This window comes from Pelmatolapia mariae, linkage group LG10_11, assembly GCF_036321145.2.
Source record: "Pelmatolapia mariae isolate MD_Pm_ZW linkage group LG10_11, Pm_UMD_F_2, whole genome shotgun sequence".
Taxonomy (NCBI): domain Eukaryota; kingdom Metazoa; phylum Chordata; class Actinopteri; order Cichliformes; family Cichlidae; genus Pelmatolapia; species Pelmatolapia mariae.
Window position 1 is genome coordinate 43,558,468 of NC_086236.1, and position 18,714 is coordinate 43,577,181.

At 43.9% G+C, this 18,714-nt stretch overlaps 1 protein-coding gene across 4 annotated transcripts in view; it reads left to right on the forward strand.

The window, feature by feature from the left end:
* Positions 1-18,714, forward strand: part of ptprub (protein tyrosine phosphatase receptor type Ub) — a 198,781-nt gene that overhangs the window by 85,881 nt on the left and 94,186 nt on the right. The gene's annotated exons all lie outside the window — the stretch shown is intronic.

Consider the following 18,714-nt stretch of genomic DNA (forward strand, 5'->3'; position numbering starts at 1 on the left):
AAACTAATCGCTGTTAATGAGTTACTTAATATCTGATATACAGTAGGTCGGGTTTTGGTCAAAGCTAGTGAAGGCTTGTCTTTTGGTTTTGCTCAGGGCTGCTGATAACCCCACCTCTGTAGGTCTGGCTGTGGTTGGAACAACTAGTGCAAATAGAGTCACTCGTGCATGCGCAGAAAACGTCTTTTTTAATGCTGGATGATTCCTGTGTTCATGTTGTTCCATTCTGAGTTAGGGGACGCTTTTTCCTCACTAGGGCTTGCGTATGATTAGGCTGTTCCATGGATGGTCAGCCATGTAGTGCTAAGAATATGCGGGACTGCAGCGGGAGATTTTTTTTTGATTAGCAGACCTTTAAGCACATAAGAGGAAATAATCAGTGAACACACTTGAGGTATGGCTTTGTGATTGCCTTCAAGTGCTCCTTTTTAGTCCCAGCATAGGAGTTGGATACTTTTGCACCTAAAATATGTGAAACGGTGGCTTTCTTAACAATGTCCAATTTAATTAAAGATACAGTTTATACATACAGCAGCTTTTTTGCAGCATACAGCAGCTTTTTTCATGCTACTTCTTTAGCAATCACGTGTGTTGAATATAGTGTTATGTTTGCTGATTGCTGTTTTATTTGCCTGAATTATCATCATGTAAGCACCAGTTGTCCATTCTTCCTCTGTGTAGTCAAAGACAGTAGAGCCTTTTTGGAGTTCTAACGCATAAAAAGAAACAGTCAAGAAGAGAAAATCTGTCTCACTTCCACTTTTTTATTCATGTCCACTCAGCTGCTTCTCTTCTGGCCAAATCTGGCAGTTGATCCTGAACTGCCTGGAGGACAATTCAAAAGGTCAGCGCCAGCCGCCTCTCTCCTTGGAAGGAAGACAACAACACTTGCTGACGTGGCCTTATCTTTCTCAAATGCTGGAAGGCACTAGCTACTTTGACAATAGTGGTTGTAATTCATTTATTTTGCGCTCAAACATCAGTCCTCAACTGGCCTCCTACTCCCTTACTCTCTTCGTTTCTACCCGGTGCACGCAGGGCTGTCCCCAGAGGGATTGGTAATGGTCTGCTCGGCCCCACGGGCGATAAAGACCTGTAGAGAAACCAGTCACTGTGCTTGCTTGGAAAAGATAAAGTCAAGAGCAGAAAAAGGAGATGAGTTGTTAACAGTGTAGATAAAGGAAAAGTACTGGAAAAAGGTTATAAGTGCCCCGTGGCACCGTACAGCCTAATTCAATACTTTTTCTTTCTGTCACCCTTTGGTCCGCTTTTGCATTTTAAATTAGTTCTTTGGAGAACAGTGAAGTCAAAGAAATGAGGACACGGCGAGCAGATAAATAAGAATACTTTGAAGTCCTCGAAATGGGAGATGAAAAATGATAAATTGATGAAGTGACTCGTCCATTATTAACATTAAGAAATGAATGACAGAGGAGATGCCATTTGAAGTTGATCTCTGGTCAATGAAAAATACTACAGCCGAAGGGGCAGATTGTTTTAAAGAACAGAAAATGTCAATAATGTTCACTGCTTTGAATGTTGTGTGTGGGAGAGTGAAGCTACTTGATGGATGGTGGCGGTGATAATGAAAAATGATATGAATGCAAGAGAATGAGTATGACAGAGGTGGAGCTGTGAATGATAGAATGAGTGGGGGCTGAAAATGAGATTAGGTTCTGCACTTCAGGTGGTGTGTCAGCCTTGAGAATAGAAAACCTGTCAGTCCTTCATGCCCTGATGCAAAGCAGTAGGCTGCTCTATTGATCCAGCCGCAATGGAGAAGGTTCCCTATCCAGCTAGGAGTGATGTTTTCACATGTCTGACATTGTTTTCTGTGTGTGAGCAGACATGTGATTTGCTGCAGTAAATGTCAAATTTTCACTCTGGAAAAGAACAGAAAGAAAATGCCATTTCTATTAGTGTGAGGTTTGTAGGTTGCATAATGTGAATTCAATGAATGCTCTTTCCTTTTGTTGAGCTTTAGATAGACTGAACTTCTGCAAACAGCAACTGTCCAATCATAGCTCAGTCGGGCATGGTGGCATAAGATACTCGGGCGACAGACAACAACAACAAAAAGAAGAAAAAAACCCAACACATTAGCAAAATCAGGCACCTGCTTGTTTATGGAGTTGGCATCCAGCTGTGCAGCAGCAGTTCTTCTAGAACAGACCTGGCCATTGAATGGGCTCTGGACAACATCTGGCTCCCACTCTTTTGGAAATCTTGATTAAATAGAGATTAAATGCTGGATTTTTACTCTGCCTGTTTCACTATTTCATCATCTAATGTTACTACTAGCAGTTTATAAAGAGATAAAATGGAGAAAATTAACCTTCCACCCCTGTTCTTGTTACGACCGGACGGCCGGTGTGTTTGTGAAGGAGACTAAAATGTAAACACGGAAGAGAGGGAAACTAAGTGTAACACAAAGTGAGCCGTTTATTAGGCTGAATACACGAACACAAAACAAGGCAGGACGAACAGGGGCATAATCAAACTAAATCAAACTAAACTAAACTAAACGGGGGACAGCTAAACTACACATGAAAACTAGAATGTGAAACAAGAACATGAAACTGAACAGGTACATGCAAAACTTTGGCGTGAAGTAATCTAAACATGAACATGAACATGGACCTGAACAGTAGCTTGAAACATCCTGAGACCTGACGTGACATGAAGCGAGATGGACAGACAAACCAACACAGAGGGAGGGAGACAGAGGAAATACACAGAAGAGGGAAGTGGAAACACCTGGGGAAACACAGCTGACACAAATAAACCTGACACTGCAGGGGAAGCAAAACTAAACACACTGAACATGGAAATGCAAGACTTTCAAAATAAAACAAGCACGGGCATAATCAAAAGTTAAACACAGAGGACAAGACAGGCTAACACAGAGGACAGGAAAAGACTCATAAACAAGGAAACATAGATGAAACACAAACTAGATTACCCATATGGAAAAGATATATATAAATCTTATAAAGTTTGTATCTGTCTTGTGTGAAACTTGTATGAAAAGCATAAAACAGATATAAGAGCCGTTGAAAAATTATATAAATGAAACTTGTATGTTTTGGTTACTTGTTAAAACAATATATGAAAGTAATGAGAAAGTGGCCACTTTCATGAGTAAATCACATAAGCCTTATAGGATTCACTATATGAACTAGACCACATCTTATGCAAGTCTTTTATAAGTTTCTACTATTTCTTTTCCATATGGGTAAAACTCAACTAAACCCTAACTAAAAATAACACAAGAACTTAACAATATATCATAATAAATCAAAACTACAAAATAATCTCAAAATGCTGGGTCACAGACCCAGGCCCCTGACAGTTCTTAGTTTCAGTGACATAAAAAGGTCATGTGTAGAATCACCAGATAGATTTGGTAGCTAAAACAGAGTGCCAGCAGGACCAGTATTGGCTTATACTGCTTAGAACAGACATCTTTGCATTACAGAGTTCTTATAACATTTAATACTCTCTACACTCCTGACTATAACAAGGTTTGTCTCCTTATTTCCCTATTCTTTACGTAAACTCCTTTTGTGAGATTTCTTCTTAAAGGATAACCAACAGTGACCTAATTAACTGACGAGCTCCAACCAATAAAGCAGTTTTAATTTATAATTGATGGACGTAGGCGAGAAAAGTGAAGTGAAAGTGAACTGTTCTTCTGCAAAATAATAGTAATACAAAAAGAATGACTTGAATTTTGTAAGAAAACATAGTAGGAAGCATCAAAATGAAGAGGGTATTGTAAATTTCTTACAGATGAAAATGGATGCTGACAAAAAGATGGCACCCATAACACTTTACTGCCATATGCTCAGATGAAACTGTTGTGCTGCTTTTCTTTTTGAGTATAAGGTCATCCTCAGCCTCTTAGTAGGAACACTCTCATTGTGTGTTATTGCTGTCGGTCGATTAAGTCTGTGTGATGTCTTATTATTGGTTTGTCCCTGTATGAGATCTTCCATTAGGAAGAGAAGTTGTCCATCCTCCCAACGGGTTTCCTTTTATCAAAGCCTCCATCTACGTTGTTTACACACCTCCAGGCCTGCCTCAAATTATCGATAAGGTCAGACAGGCGAAAAAAAACCCCAACAAAGAATCAAAGAACTATTTTATCTGCCATTTGTTTTCTGCAGTGATGGATAATAACCACATTAACATCTGGTGTTAGCGACAAGACTGTGGCATCTTCCACTGAAAGCTGTTATGGTTCTGTGAACAATTTTGCTACATAATGAGGCGGTTTTAGATTTGTGAACTACATTTCTCAGTGTGAGACCAAATGCCAGGAAATGACAATGGCAATGTGCTTTTCACGCCGATGCCCACTCTTCCCCCCTCTTTATTTATTTATAGGATGTTACAGTGGCTCCATCGTGTAGTGGTTTACACATTTGCCTGATGATTCCTGGAGGAGACAACAATCCCGGGGTAGAACTCGTGACAAATCAAAACATTTGGAGTTACCCGCTATGAAGACCCCTTGTGAATAAGGGAGCAGCTGAAAGTAGCTTCTTCTACTTGTAGGATATTGCAAACAGCAGCAAATAAACAGAGTTAGGGCACCCTCAGAGATTGAGTCTGAAATCCCATATGACCTCAATAGAGAGAGTGCATGATGAAGGCACGGGGAAAAGATGAACATCAAGGCCAAAGTGCAAAGAGGTGGCAGCGACTCAGACTAACAGTAATGGCACAGCAAGCAGCATCAAGGACATTTCTTAAACCCTAACACAGCCATTGATCCCATTATTGTCAGACCTGTAGGCCTGCTACTTTCTTGCGTGTTTGAGATTACTTGGACTTTGGCCTTGGATGTTAGACAAACAAGGCTTTACTGAAGAATGTTTGGTGCCTTTGGTAGGGTAGGGGGATAAACAAAGAATATACTTTATCCTTTTGTTGTGTTTTCATGTTATTCCTCCCATTTTCCTCTGACAATCTTCCTTCTTAACAGCTTTATTTTGTCTTTACCTTTTTATACTTTGCTTAATTTTTGATCCCAATGCAGTGCACAACCCAAATCCCGTTCTCAGTTTATCGCCCTGCTTTGTGTTTTGTGTCCATTGTGGCTTGTCACAGATAGTGTCACATGCAGCCTGTGACCAGGTTGTAGTGCGGTGGTGCACGGTATGAATTATGATGTGGTGGATGGGCCCTAATTTTGTTATGGATGTTCTTTTTTGCCCTTGGGAATAACATCAATGGATAGATAGGATTTTATCAGATTTTATGGTGCTTCAGAATATAATTCATGAAAGGTGCTGCTGTGTATGCATTGTATGTGTGGGTGGGGGCATGCATTGCAGCGTTATACACTGCAGTGTGATCTGAATAACTTGATCTATGCTCTAGTCTTTAGCTTTAATAATATAAATTGCAGCAGGGGAAAAGAAATTGTGGGGAAGATCATATCATCAGATTAAAGCAAGTTTTTAAAAGTGACTTAAAAGATACTATTTTTTTAATTCTCAGATTCACAAGGTCAGTGGATATAAATTACATTCTAGTGTATTCAAAAGCTTTTTGACTTTTTAAATACACATTAAATGTGGTTTTCAGTCATCGCAGAACCTGATATTTGATATTAAACTAGAAAGTTATGGTACAAAGAGATTGGTCTCTGAAATATTGTAATGTACCGATCCTGTGGCAAAACTCTTATAATGACCAGTGTGGAACAAAAGAATAAGGAAGAAGACGATGAAACCACCTACCATTGTGCTACCATAGTGATGGGATATGGTCTCATTGGATAATCAGACCGTAGTTAACTAGTAGTAACTAACTGCATAGTTGGGATCAGAAGTGAAGAAAATAAATGAGCAAAAATAAAATAAAATCGGACAAACTGGAATCTCTTTGTAAATACGCAGTATATCCATTTAATAGCATTTTTATTTCACTTATCAAAACCTCAGGGTTAAACCAGATGAAAGGGAAATAAAAAAATCAGTTTTTTGTGAAAACTCTTCTTGGAAATTGGGATCAATTTACCATCAGAATGAGAATTTGGCCATTTCACCATACTTCTTAAATTCAGGTCCTGAGAAATATCCTTCAACCTCAATTTAAAATCTCTCACTGCATTGATTTCTTTTCTAAACCAGTTCTTAAAGATGACAGTGAGATCCAAAAGAATAAAAATCAAAAATGAGTATGATCTCACTGATCAAAATTAATTCTCAGCTCTGAAGGTTTTTTCCTGTTCTCAGAGATGTCTCTAAGATCTGCATGATGTCTCACAATCACAGACCGTATGAAAGATTCTATTCAATTGCATTTATATAGAGCCAAATCACAACAGTCAACTCAAGGAGCTTTATATTGTAAGCTAAAGACCCCACTATAATAAATGAATTGAAATGATTTGGATTAATAAAAACTGGAATTTTATTCACCAAAACTGGAGCTCAGACTTCGTGGACACTCTGTAATAATCAGATAAGCTATTAAAAATTATTTAAAAGACTAAAAGAACACACAGTTTAAGAAGTCTTGTATAATGACTCAAAGAAATGAGTCCTACCAGACGCTGATTGGCAATAATAGAGCCACACCCACACATCAAATATCCAGGTGGATGAGTTATAGTAAAAATGATCCCTGCTAGAGTTGTTATGATGGGAGAATCTATCCATAGAAGCCAATTTTAGTCGGCCTCATGTGGCACCTACAGGTACTGCAGTTTGTAGCTTAACTTTTAGCTCTGGAGGTTGCCCCTTGATCACAAAACTAGTTATTTTGATATATTCAGCACATACTTTTTCAAATTATTTAAAGTATTTTAAAGCCACGTAATTATCTGGAAGCTTTTAATTCTGTTGTTTTCAAATTAAGATTGTGTGGATCATTAAAACTTCTTTATTTATCAACAAATTGTTTCAGATTATTCTCTCAAAATAATTTATCAGACGTACAAAAGAACACTCTAAGTTAGCATTAGCATCATTATTAGCTGTAATTACTAAATATTTCTTTACCAGTTACTCCATGTGGGAGTATGAGTGTAGGAGTATGTAATTAAATTCTAAAGAAAATCATTTTGTGTTACATTTAAATGTCTGCTTCAATTCTCTCAATAAAATATTGCATGCATAACCTAGGTATAATACTATAGTGTGAGACGCAAAACCTGTTTGAGTGGGCCCCACAGTGGGGATGTGCTCTGTGTCCCACCAGGGAGTGAGCCGATCACAAACCGTCACCTCTTTGTGTCTACCGACTGCACGTCACTTGTGTTGTAGCATTTGGAAGGGCTGCGTTGGAGTGCGTCAGTCTGTCATACCGAGGTGTAGCTCGTCTTTTTCTTTATATTTGCAGTTGAGTTGCTCATGCTGTGTTTTTGGTGCTGGTGACGTGCGGTGATTGGTACTGCACGTTTAAGGTGATGATCTGCTCGCTGCTGAAAGAAAGAGCAGCGTGGGATATTTCTGTCACGGCTGCCGAGGCGAGCCGTGTGGTGTTGGAGGAAAGAGGACCCAAGATGCAAGCAGGAGATGAAATGCTAGTGAAGTTTTATTTACACAGAGGTGAGGTGGCAAAACAGGCAAGAGAGAGACAAAACTAAAGACCTAAACTGGGAAAGCTAAATGACAAACCTGAGAACATACGAACGGGGTGAGAGGCAGAGAGACGCAGACGAGAAACAGGACACCGAGGAACACAGTAACGCAGACTGACACGGAGTAACACAGACGAACCGGCAACAGGCAGGAGAACACACAGGGCTTAAATACACACACCGGTAATCAGGGGATGAGAAACAGGAGGGCAACACAGCTGGGAGAACTCAGAGCTGACGGGACAGGGGAAACGTAAACTGAGCACACTCACATAAGACACCGACCTTCACAATAAAACAGGAAACTCAGACACGGGGAACCAGACAGGACGCTGAACTAAACAGATTCATAAACAGACGGGGTGACATCATATACAGGCAAAGACACAGACTAAGGCAGAATATATATAACAGAACTCAAACAATGATAATCATCATCATCATCATCATCATCATCATCATCATCATCAGACAGCTAACGAAACAGAACGTAATTAATATCAAAACAGCATCCCCAGAGAAGAACTAATGCAAAACGAAACCAAAACATAAGAAACAAAATGCTGGGTCGAACCGACCCAGGACCGTGACAGGACCCCCCCCTCAAGGGATGGCTCCAGACAGCCCAACCGAAACACAAACCGCCCAACCCCCCCCCCCAAAAAAAACCAAAGAACAGAAAACGAGCCGACCAGGGCGGGCGGTGGGGGCCCAGGACGGAGGGACAGAGTCCAAAAAGGCCCAGACGGCCAAGTTCAGGGGGCCGACCCGGAGGCCGACAGCGCCAGAGGCCAAAACAGTTCAGTTCCGGAGGCCGACCATGCGAAAAGCAGCGGTAGCGGGGCAGGTCCGAAGGTGAGCCACGCAGTAGGCAGTGGCGAGAGGACAGTTCAGGGGGCCGACCGTGCGGACGGCAACGGCGGCGGCGAGGGGACAGTTCAGGGGGTTGTCCCCAGCGGAGAAGAGGCCCAACAAGCGGCCTGACAGATGACCGACGATGTGGAGGCGGTAGTTGGGGACCTGAAGGCGGCGGAGCCCCCGCAGCATCAGGCAAGGCAGAGGCTGGACCAGACGAGGACGAGGCAGCTGATGCGGGAGCTGGACCAGGTGAAGCTGAGACGGAGGCTGGACCAGACGACGGCGTGGGTGAAGCTGAGACGGGGGCTTGGCCAGACGAGGGCGGAGATGAAGCTGGGCCAGACGAGGCCGATGAAGCAGAAGCAGAGGCTGCAGCTGGCGTGGATGATGATGAAGACACAGAGGCGGAACCTGATGACAGCGGGGCTGTTGGAGGCGGTGATGTGGATGCTGCAGGCGGTGCTGAGGCGGAGGCTGGACCAGCTGACGATGAAGCCGATGAAGCTGGGGCTGGACCAGCTGACGATGAAGCCGATGAAGCTGGGGCTGGACCAGCTGACGATGAAGCCGATGAAGCTGGGGCTGGACCAGCTGACGATGAAGCCGATGAAGCTGGGGCTGGACCAGCTGACGATGAAGCAGATGAGGAGGCTGCTGCAGCTGGCGGCGCGGATGAGGAGGCTGCTGCAGCTGGCGGCGCGGATGAGGAGGCTGCTGCAGCTGGCGGCGCGGATGAGGAGGCTGCTGCAGCTGGCGGCGCGGATGAGGAGGCTGCTGCAGCTGGCGGCGCGGATGAGGAGGCTGCTGCAGCTGGCGGCGAGGATGAGGGCCCTGAGGCTGCAGCTGGCGGCGAGGATGAGGGCCCTGAGGCTGCAGCTGGCGGCGAGGATGAGGGCCCTGAGGCTGCAGCTGGCGGCGAGGATGAGGGCCCTGAGGCTGCAGCTGGCGGCGAGGATGAGGGCCCTGAGGCTGCAGCTGGCGGCGAGGATGAGGGCCCTGAGGCTGCAGCTGGCGGCGAGGATGAGGGCCCTGAGGCTGCAGCTGGCGGCGAGGATGAGGGCCCTGAGGCTGCAGCTGGCGGCGAGGATGAGGGCCCTGAGGCTGCAGCTGGCGACGGCGCTGAAGCAGATGAGGAGACGGCTGCGGGCGGCGCTGAAGCAGATGAGGAGACGGCTGCAGGCGGCGTGAATGAAGCTGCTGCTGCAGCAGGCGGCGTGGATGTAGCTGATGAGGATGATGAAGCAGGAAGCTGGCTAGGTTCTCCAGAACCTCCAGCCGACGAGGCAGAGGGCTGGACGGGCTCCTCAGGCCCTCCAGCTGACGAGGCAAAAGGCTGGACGGGCTCCTCAGGCCCTCCAGCTGACGAGGCAAAAGGCTGGACGGGCTCCTCAGGCCCTCCAGCTGACGAGGCAGAAGGCTGGCTAGGTTCTCCAGAACCTCCAGCCGACGAGGCAGAGGGCTGGACGGGCTCCTCAGGCCCTCCAGCTGACGAGGCAAAAGGCTGGACAGGCTCCTCAGGCCCTCCAGCTGACGAGGCAAAAGGCTGGACGGGCTCCTCAGGCCCTCCAGCTGACGAGGCAGGTGGCTGGACGGGCTCCTCGGGCCCCCCAGCAAAAACAGTCCAAAAACCAGTGGGCACAGGGGCCCCTATCACACGCAGGGCTGAACCAGCAGGCACGTGGGCCTCTGGATAACACAGAGCAGAACCAGCAGGCACACGGGCCTCTGGCAGGAACAGGTCAGAACCAGCAGGCGCACGGGCCTCTGGCAGGAACAGGTCAGGACCAGCAGGCGCACGGGCCTCTGGCAGGAACAGGTCAGGACCAGCAGGCGCACGGGCCTCTGGCAGGAACAGGTCAGGACCAGCAGGCGCACGGGCCTCTGGCAGGAACAGGTCAGGACCAGCAGGCGCACGGGCCTCTGGCAGGAACAGGTCAGGACCAGCAGGCGCACGGGCCTCTGGCAGGAACAGAACAGGACCAGCAGGCACACGGGCCTCTGGCAAACACATAGCAGGCTGCAGCTGCACAGAGCATTGACTCAGCTCAGGCAGCGTCAGCCGGGTGCAGTCCTCGGCTGGTTTCTTAACCTCCAGGGGTCCAGAGTCATCTGGGGGCTGAAACCCAGCCACTGGGGAGGCCCTGGAACGGGCCAGCTCTTGAGGAACGTTTTCATTATCAGTAGGTTTGTCTCTCTGCTTGGAACGGATGGACGAAGAACAGTTTCTTTTGGGTTGAAATGACTTGCTTTGTGGTACAGGTGGAGCAACTGAGACAGAATGCAGGACTAGATTCTGCTGAGCAGGAGGCTGAACTGAGGGTGACTGAAATAATGGTTGGGATGACAACAGTGGAGGAATGGGAGACTGAACAGATGATAAGGCTAATGACTCTTCTGCCAGCTTAGCTATAGACCGGGCTATGGATTGTAACAGAGATTGCAGTTCGTCTGGCTGTGACTGTAACTGAGGTAGTGAGGCTGAATGTGGTGAAGGTGGCGACTGAGCTTCGGGCCGGGCGGCTAACTGAGCTTCGGGCCGGACGGCTAACTGAGCTTGAGGCGATAAGCAGTCATTGTCCTTTACCGTACAGAACACTACCCCTGAGTTAAGAGTCCCACGGTTCCGACCAATAACATTGTCCTGTCCACTCACCACAGACGGCCGCTCTGAAATCCCTAGGTCCGACTGTGGCGAGCGTCGGCGGCGTGAGCGCCGTTTCCCTCTTGAAGGCTGGGTCGACGGACCGGGCAGAACATCCTCCGTCGGACCAGACAGTGATGCATGAGTTGCAGGGTGGGTGGTAGCAGCCGGGGGTTGAAGACGGAGCTCGTTCAGGATGAAACTCTGTACGAGCGGGTGAAGTGAGCTGAGCAGCCAGGGGAGACCGGAAACCAAGCGCTGTAGCCGATTAGCTACAGCCAGGCGAACTTCCCTCTCCTCGTGCTCCAACCAAACGTTAAGTAATTTGTCCACAGAGTAAACAATATCCTCCCGGAGCTCCTTGGGCGGGTTGAATGCTGCTGGGTCCATAGTGGCCGGTTCGTACTGTCACGGCTGCCGAGGCGAGCCGTGTGGTGTTGGAGGAAAGAGGACCCAAGATGCAAGCAGGAGATGAAATGCTAGTGAAGTTTTATTTACACAGAGGTGAGGTGGCAAAACAGGCAAGAGAGAGACAAAACTAAAGACCTAAACTGGGAAAGCTAAATGACAAACCTGAGAACATACGAACGGGGTGAGAGGCAGAGAGACGCAGACGAGAAACAGGACACCGAGGAACACAGTAACGCAGACTGACACGGAGTAACACAGACGAACCGGCAACAGGCAGGAGAACACACAGGGCTTAAATACACACACCGGTAATCAGGGGATGAGAAACAGGAGGGCAACACAGCTGGGAGAACTCAGAGCTGACGGGACAGGGGAAACGTAAACTGAGCACACTCACATAAGACACCGACCTTCACAATAAAACAGGAAACTCAGACACGGGGAACCAGACAGGACGCTGAACTAAACAGATTCATAAACAGACGGGGTGACATCATATACAGGCAAAGACACAGACTAAGGCAGAATATATATAACAGAACTCAAACAATGATAATCATCATCATCATCATCATCAGACAGCTAACGAAACAGAACGTAATTAATATCAAAACAGCATCCCCAGAGAAGAACTAATGCAAAACGAAACCAAAACATAAGAAACAAAATGCTGGGTCGAACCGACCCAGGACCGTGACAATTTCATGCTGAATTCTGTCAAGAGTGACTTCCAGATTTAAATGCAAGGAAAATATGATGAGTAACACTTTATTGTACTTTCAGTTTCCATTAATGGCAAAAGTACGGTAGCTGGCATTGTTCTTAACACTGCATGCACTTCATCTGACACCAAAGTCAGACAATGCCAAGATCTGAATCCTACAAGCTTTTTCCTTTTTTTGTTTATTGATTGCTCCATGAGGCTGTTAAACTCAAAATTAAAGACAACCTAGGAGAACTGGGTTTCTCTAGTTATTTTCAACCTACGCAGGATAATTAGTCAGTAATTGATTTGTTGTTTCGCTCCTTAATTCTCCCAAAGGGCAGTTCACCAGAAACAGGTCAGAATTCATCAGGCTCCTTAAATGAAGTTGATTATTTTCTCCTGAGACGGAAAAGATACTGTGAGCAGCAACATTTGCCTCTGGGAAGATTTGTTAAAGTTACTCAGCAACATTGTTGGTGTATTTACTCAGAAAAGTGTATTACACAATACTCATTACTTTTCTTAAAGGTAAGTAGTAACTACTCAATACATTATTTTCACGTTACTTCTTACATGATGTGTAAGAAGCACTGTCACATAACTATTAGTTAACTATATAAACCTGAACCTACAGTCTCATACACGGACACAAACTCCCATGAGGACAAAAATACAATCTTTCTTTTAGTGTTTACAAAATCTACAAGAAAAAGTAAAGTTGAAAAGCACCCAAAGAGTCTTCAAAGCGAAAGCCACAGTGATTCTACCTTGAAACGGAGGCTACCATGCCTTTGTTACCTGTTGAAGATCACTCGGGGTTCTGGGTTTTCTGTCTCAGTGTTAGCATGCTGCAGATGCTTGAACTAATGTTGTGCTAGCAGTGCAATGCAATAATTATGTGTCCTGATATAGTCTGCACTTTATCATCATGCTCTTGTTCTTTCGTGGAATAAAAATAAACCTAATGTTCATATCTCCTCTCCTCAAGAGTTGTAGAGCGGACCGCTGTTTTCCTCCTCGATGCATATGAACCTATTTCAGCTCATTTTAGCGGTGATTGTGTTCAGGAAGGATCAAATATGTTTGATGTTTTTTCTTTCTATCCAGCCATCGTTCAGATAACTGAAAAACCTTTGTAATGCAAGTAACAACATAATTGTAACTGTAATGTAATTACTGAATTTAGTGTTGAATTTAGGAGATTACAGTGATGCATTACTGTGGAAAGCGTTACCCACAACACTGCTCAACAGCAGGGTAGAGTCAGAGGACATGGGCAGTTCCATATAGTTCTCAGCAAGAAGCATGGTAAAATGAAGAAAGAGAAAACTGTTTTGCACTTAGTTTCTCTTCAATTAAGATGCTTTTTAGCTGTGTCCACACTGGAGGTGATTTGCAGCGATGGAGTAACCATAGAAAGCCAGTGATATTTGACAACTCCAAGCAGCTATGGTCAAAATAACCCTGGAGACACAAAGTGGATGGGACCCAAGAGAAATTCGTCTCAACCTCCAACAACAACTCACTTCAGTGATTAAAGCGACGACCAATAAGAGTGCAGGATACTGTTGTTTGATGCATGACGTAAATACTGTAGAGGGTTTCCAAGGTTACCTGCAATGCCCACAAGCGATCAACTGTCAGCTTGAAAGCGATGCACGATGAACAAAAAGCTAAAAAAACTGAATGTAAACATGAAAATTGATCAATACGCCTCAGTATTCAACATTAGTGGTGATACAGCAACATGAACAGTTTGCCATCTTAGCTGTAGACTTTTCAGATGTTGCCTTATAGACCTGAAATACATTTGGTTGTTTGAATGGATTACAACGGCAGGTGTCACTGAAGCAAAAACGACTTTACGCCACAGTTTAGGTGGGTTTAAAGGTGCTAATGACACGCTGAAGGCTACAGTCCAGGTGTTCAATCAATGAGATGATGACTATAATAAAAGCAGACAAATTCTGGTTGAGGAGCGCTTTTCAGATAAATCCAAGGGTTTTTTCGAGTGACTGAACGGTGTCATTACTTTGTGTGTGCAAGACAGTAACAATTCAGTCTGACCTCTTCTTTACTTCCCGAAGATGACTCGCTAGGACATAACAATTTCTTCGTCTCCGCAGTTTCTTCTAAAGATGTTGTTCAGTGTCCCTATCTCAAGGTAAACCTGAATTGACTGGCCTTAAAGGTTAATATTAACAATCCCATCACTGCAATGCACTCTGAAGTTGGACCACTTCGCAGGCAGCCCTTTGACCCCGATGAGGTCTTCTTTCTTTCGCTTGTTTTTTTTTTTTAATCAAAAATCTACGCTTTCTCCAAAGTGTCAGTTATTGAGAGGAAATTGAATAGGTGTTGCCCTTCCTTTTCTCGTGGCCGTCCTTGCACAGGGCCCTGCAGAGATGTTCTGTCTCCATAATATAGACTTGGCAAACAAGGTCAGATGGAGTGTGCAGAGAGTGCTGCTGCAAAAAGACATTTTGTCACACCGTCACCCACTTCAGTTTATGCCTGAAAACATTTAGTTTTCTTCATGTTCCGTTCACTCTGTTCAACATTGGTTCTGAAGTACACAGAGGTCTTCCAGTCTCCCGCCTTATGTGTGCTCAAATTAAATGATATCTTTGTATCTTACTTAAAGTGTTAATTCCCTTAATAGAAATCTGATATATTTGTTGTCTGTGTCTGTGTATGAGAAAAGGCACAAAAAAATCAATGTCTATTTACTTTTTTACTAAACGGATTACATAACAGAAAAAAGAAACACATTGTGTAGAAATAGATTTGATTAATTTCCCATTATGTTTCCTTTTGTTAAATGTTTTTGCTTAGCCTTTTCAGCCCTCAGACACAAGCATTTAATTAGGAGCAGAAATTCCTGCTTACACAGAGGCAGGGCTTCGAAAACTTGCCAAATCAAATCAAGTAATATACATAATGCCCATACTGAGCGAGCTAATGTGGATTATCTCCCAGTATATCGGGATTACTGCACCGACTGTGTCCAGGACCTCCATTTAATTTGTCACAGTTTTTCAGTTTTTCGCCATCATTTGCTTTCACACACACGTGCTAACCCTTATTAAATTTATGACTTCACCTGTCTTCGGTTTGAATCTCCAAGCAGGTTAAAGGGGAGCAGGGCGGCTGCTCTGTCCGTTCTCATGTGACGTTATTGCAGAATCAACAGAAAGGTGTTAATAATGCCTATATATAAAACAGGAGGCACAGTGAGGACAGTATGGCCTCAGCACCTCGGCCTTTTTCTGGTATTTTACGAGTCCCTCGTGGGCCTGGAGGGTGCGAGAGAGGAGACAGACTCTGAAAGATCTAATTAAGCAAAGCGAAATGAGAGTGCCGAGATGCCAAGCGCAGGACAGGACACAAATCAGGAGGTGTTGACAGTGCGCTGCAGTGCAATGCGGTTTTATAGCAAAGGCCACAAGTATAGCTTTCACATAATGAGCGGCCATACAGCTCCTTGATTTAATGTTTTTTATGGCTCCGGGGTTAAGGGTTGTGAATCTCAATCTCATTATGTAGAACATCAGCTTGTAAATTTAGGCATTTTGTCTTATTTGCGCTCAAAGAGGTAATTAGTGTGTTCTCAGTGGCTGGTTGTGCTTGTGAAGAAGCAGATGACTCCATCAGGTGCTTGTTTGGTGTTTAATAGAGACGAGGATAAAAAAAGCTAAAGACTTCTATATTCATAACTCAGAGTACTTCTGTAGGTATGGTGTGTTGCCCCAGATGCTTATTGTCAGAGAGGCTTCCTATTTCAGAGGTGCAAACTCGGTGGGATGTTAAAATGTTTTTTCCTCTGTCTGGCTTCTGCACCATTCACATGCTATTACATCTGAGAGGAGAATAAGTGTCTTCTGGACACCTGGTGCCAAGGCTGTGACTGTCTGGTCTCTCGGGCTTGTTTCTGACTGAGAACAGAAAGACCTTGGAGTACAAAGACAACAGGCTTGATTATTTGAGTACACAGGAAGGTCTCCAAACATTGTTGTGCTAATCACGTTAGTGGGCACAGACTCAAGGCAGGACAGATGCGAGGCAAAGGGCAATGGGGTTATGTTATCCTGATTAGAGGAGGCTTTGGGGCGGTGGGGGGGGGGTTTGTGAATCTCGTTTATACCTCGGCGTCACCTTGGTGAAGAGGGAAGAGGGAAACTAGCCATGAGCTCATTTTTCTCACTCAGTTTCTTTTCTCACTCGGTCCCCTCATCCTTCTCCGGTATTCACTGCTGCCATCGCCAGAACTGAATGTGTCTGTACATTCAAAAGCCCACATTTAATTTTTTTCCCTTTTGTTAACCACCTACACACATAGCAGTGACTTGTCGGATAATACTTTCATTTTTCTTCTTTCTGATTCACACGGCGAAAAGTGGTTAAAAAAGATTTGTTCCTTGTCTGATATGTTTGCCTTGGTTCATGGGAGTCTGCTTCCCAAAAATGCCTCAGTGATTCATTTGCAAAGCTCAACCACTTAAATTAGATGAACAAGTCTGTGCTATGGACATGTTCGCGGTATGAGCACTGATGTAACTAATGTACTCTCTTTTTCATATTCCTCCTGTTATACGCTTGTACGGTACTGTACGAGTCATGAGCCAGCCCTCATTTCTTTATATTTTACTTCCAGGGAGCCAGACTTTCTTGTCATTTTGTTATAGCGGTCTTGAGCAGTAGTTCTCCAGGCTTTTTAAAGATGTTTCAAAGTTTTTCTTTGGACATTGCCTGTGTTTTCACTCATCCTCAGTCCAGTCCTTGTACCATTTCCAAAGGAACATTTTGTTTTTTTGTTAAGCCACTTAACGCTGAGCTATGAATCAAACATAAAAGGGCACCCAACTGAAAAGATGGGCAAGTGTTATGTCTCGCTCTCTCTACATATATATATGACAGGCAACTTAGCAAAGAGTGCACATTTGCACATCCTCTACAGAGAAAATAAGAAAAATAAAAAGGGGGAAACTTTATGTCAAAGTATATTAATTTTGTGTAGCACACAGATATAATAATAATAATAATAATTAGAGCTATTATGTTACATGTTGCAACCTGTATTTAGTTTTTGTTCTTACTGTCTTGGAGCATGTGTGTTTACACAGTTTCGTTAGGGATTAATAAAGTATTCTGTTTCTGATTCACTTCAAAGTTGCTAGTAGGACCCTGTCACAAAAACATAATTTGTTCCCATTTCTTTAGCTGAATCTGAGAAATGCCAAATATAACACAGTTCAAAAGGCATAAAATAACATTCTTGCATCAACAAAGTGATTCCCAAGCAGCCAGTAGCTGAAAGGTTGACACATTTCTGTATGGTGTGCAGTGTGTCCTTAAAAAATTTGAGGAAACTTGGAAAGTCATGTCCTTAACAAACAGGACAAATCTAGCAGAAACCTGACACAGGACCTGACAGATGGATATGGTTGTTCAGTCCACTACTAACTACTGTCAAGAAGCCATTCTTAAGGAAGGGAAAGAGGAAGAAAAGGTTGATGTGTGCCAAATTCCACAAGAACTGGACTGAAAATCATTGGCAAGAGGTCTGACGAAGTGAAGAATCAAAAATCCAGAATTTTTGGTTCAAATCATCACCAGTATGTATGGAGGTCAGGAGATGGGTACAACCATGAGCGTCTATAACATCTATAAAATACGGTGGAGGCACGATCACTGTCTGGATTTCAGCCACTGGTGTTGGCGATCTTTTCAGATCAGAATTAAGGGAATTACGAAGCCACATTTTGATCTTCCATGCAGTACCATCTGGAAAGCATCTGATTTACAACAGCCTAATTTCTCAGCATGACAGTGACTCCAAAAAAACACTGCCAATACTTCAAAATCATACCTGGATAGAAAAACACAGTAACACTATTAGTCATGGATTGACCTCACTAGAGCCTGAACCTCAACGTTATTGCAAAACGAAAGGAGCCAAAATCCAAAGAAGTACTTTCAAGTTTCCTTCAAGAAGCCTGTAGTACTATTCCTGAAGGCTACGTAAAGCAATAACAGTTCAAGCTGTGTTGAAGTTCATTAGAGTCGCCTTACATGCTGCATTTAAATGTATGTTTCAATAAATTGCTGCACGTAATTCCCATTTTCGAAGCACAATAAAAAAAAAGATGGGTGTCTCAAGAGTTTTGCGCAGTACTGTAGATTGTGTATTTTCCCATTATGCATTATTACATATATAAATAAACTCAAACTACAGTTTTCAATATCGCCCCTTGTTTCTAAAGAAAGAAACGCAGTCAAATTGTAAAATACATGAATGAAAAATACATGAATGTCCAAAAAGTTATTACTGCCTCAGGAAAACACGGGTGTAGAAGATAGTGCAAGTGTCTGTGTGGTTGACTTCATTTTCCAATTTAAAATGAATAAACACCTCAGGCATTCGAGAGACTAGTTAACTTTTTTAAAATGCACGATTCACTTCCACAACTTGTAAATGATGTCTGTTTCTGATGCATGTAA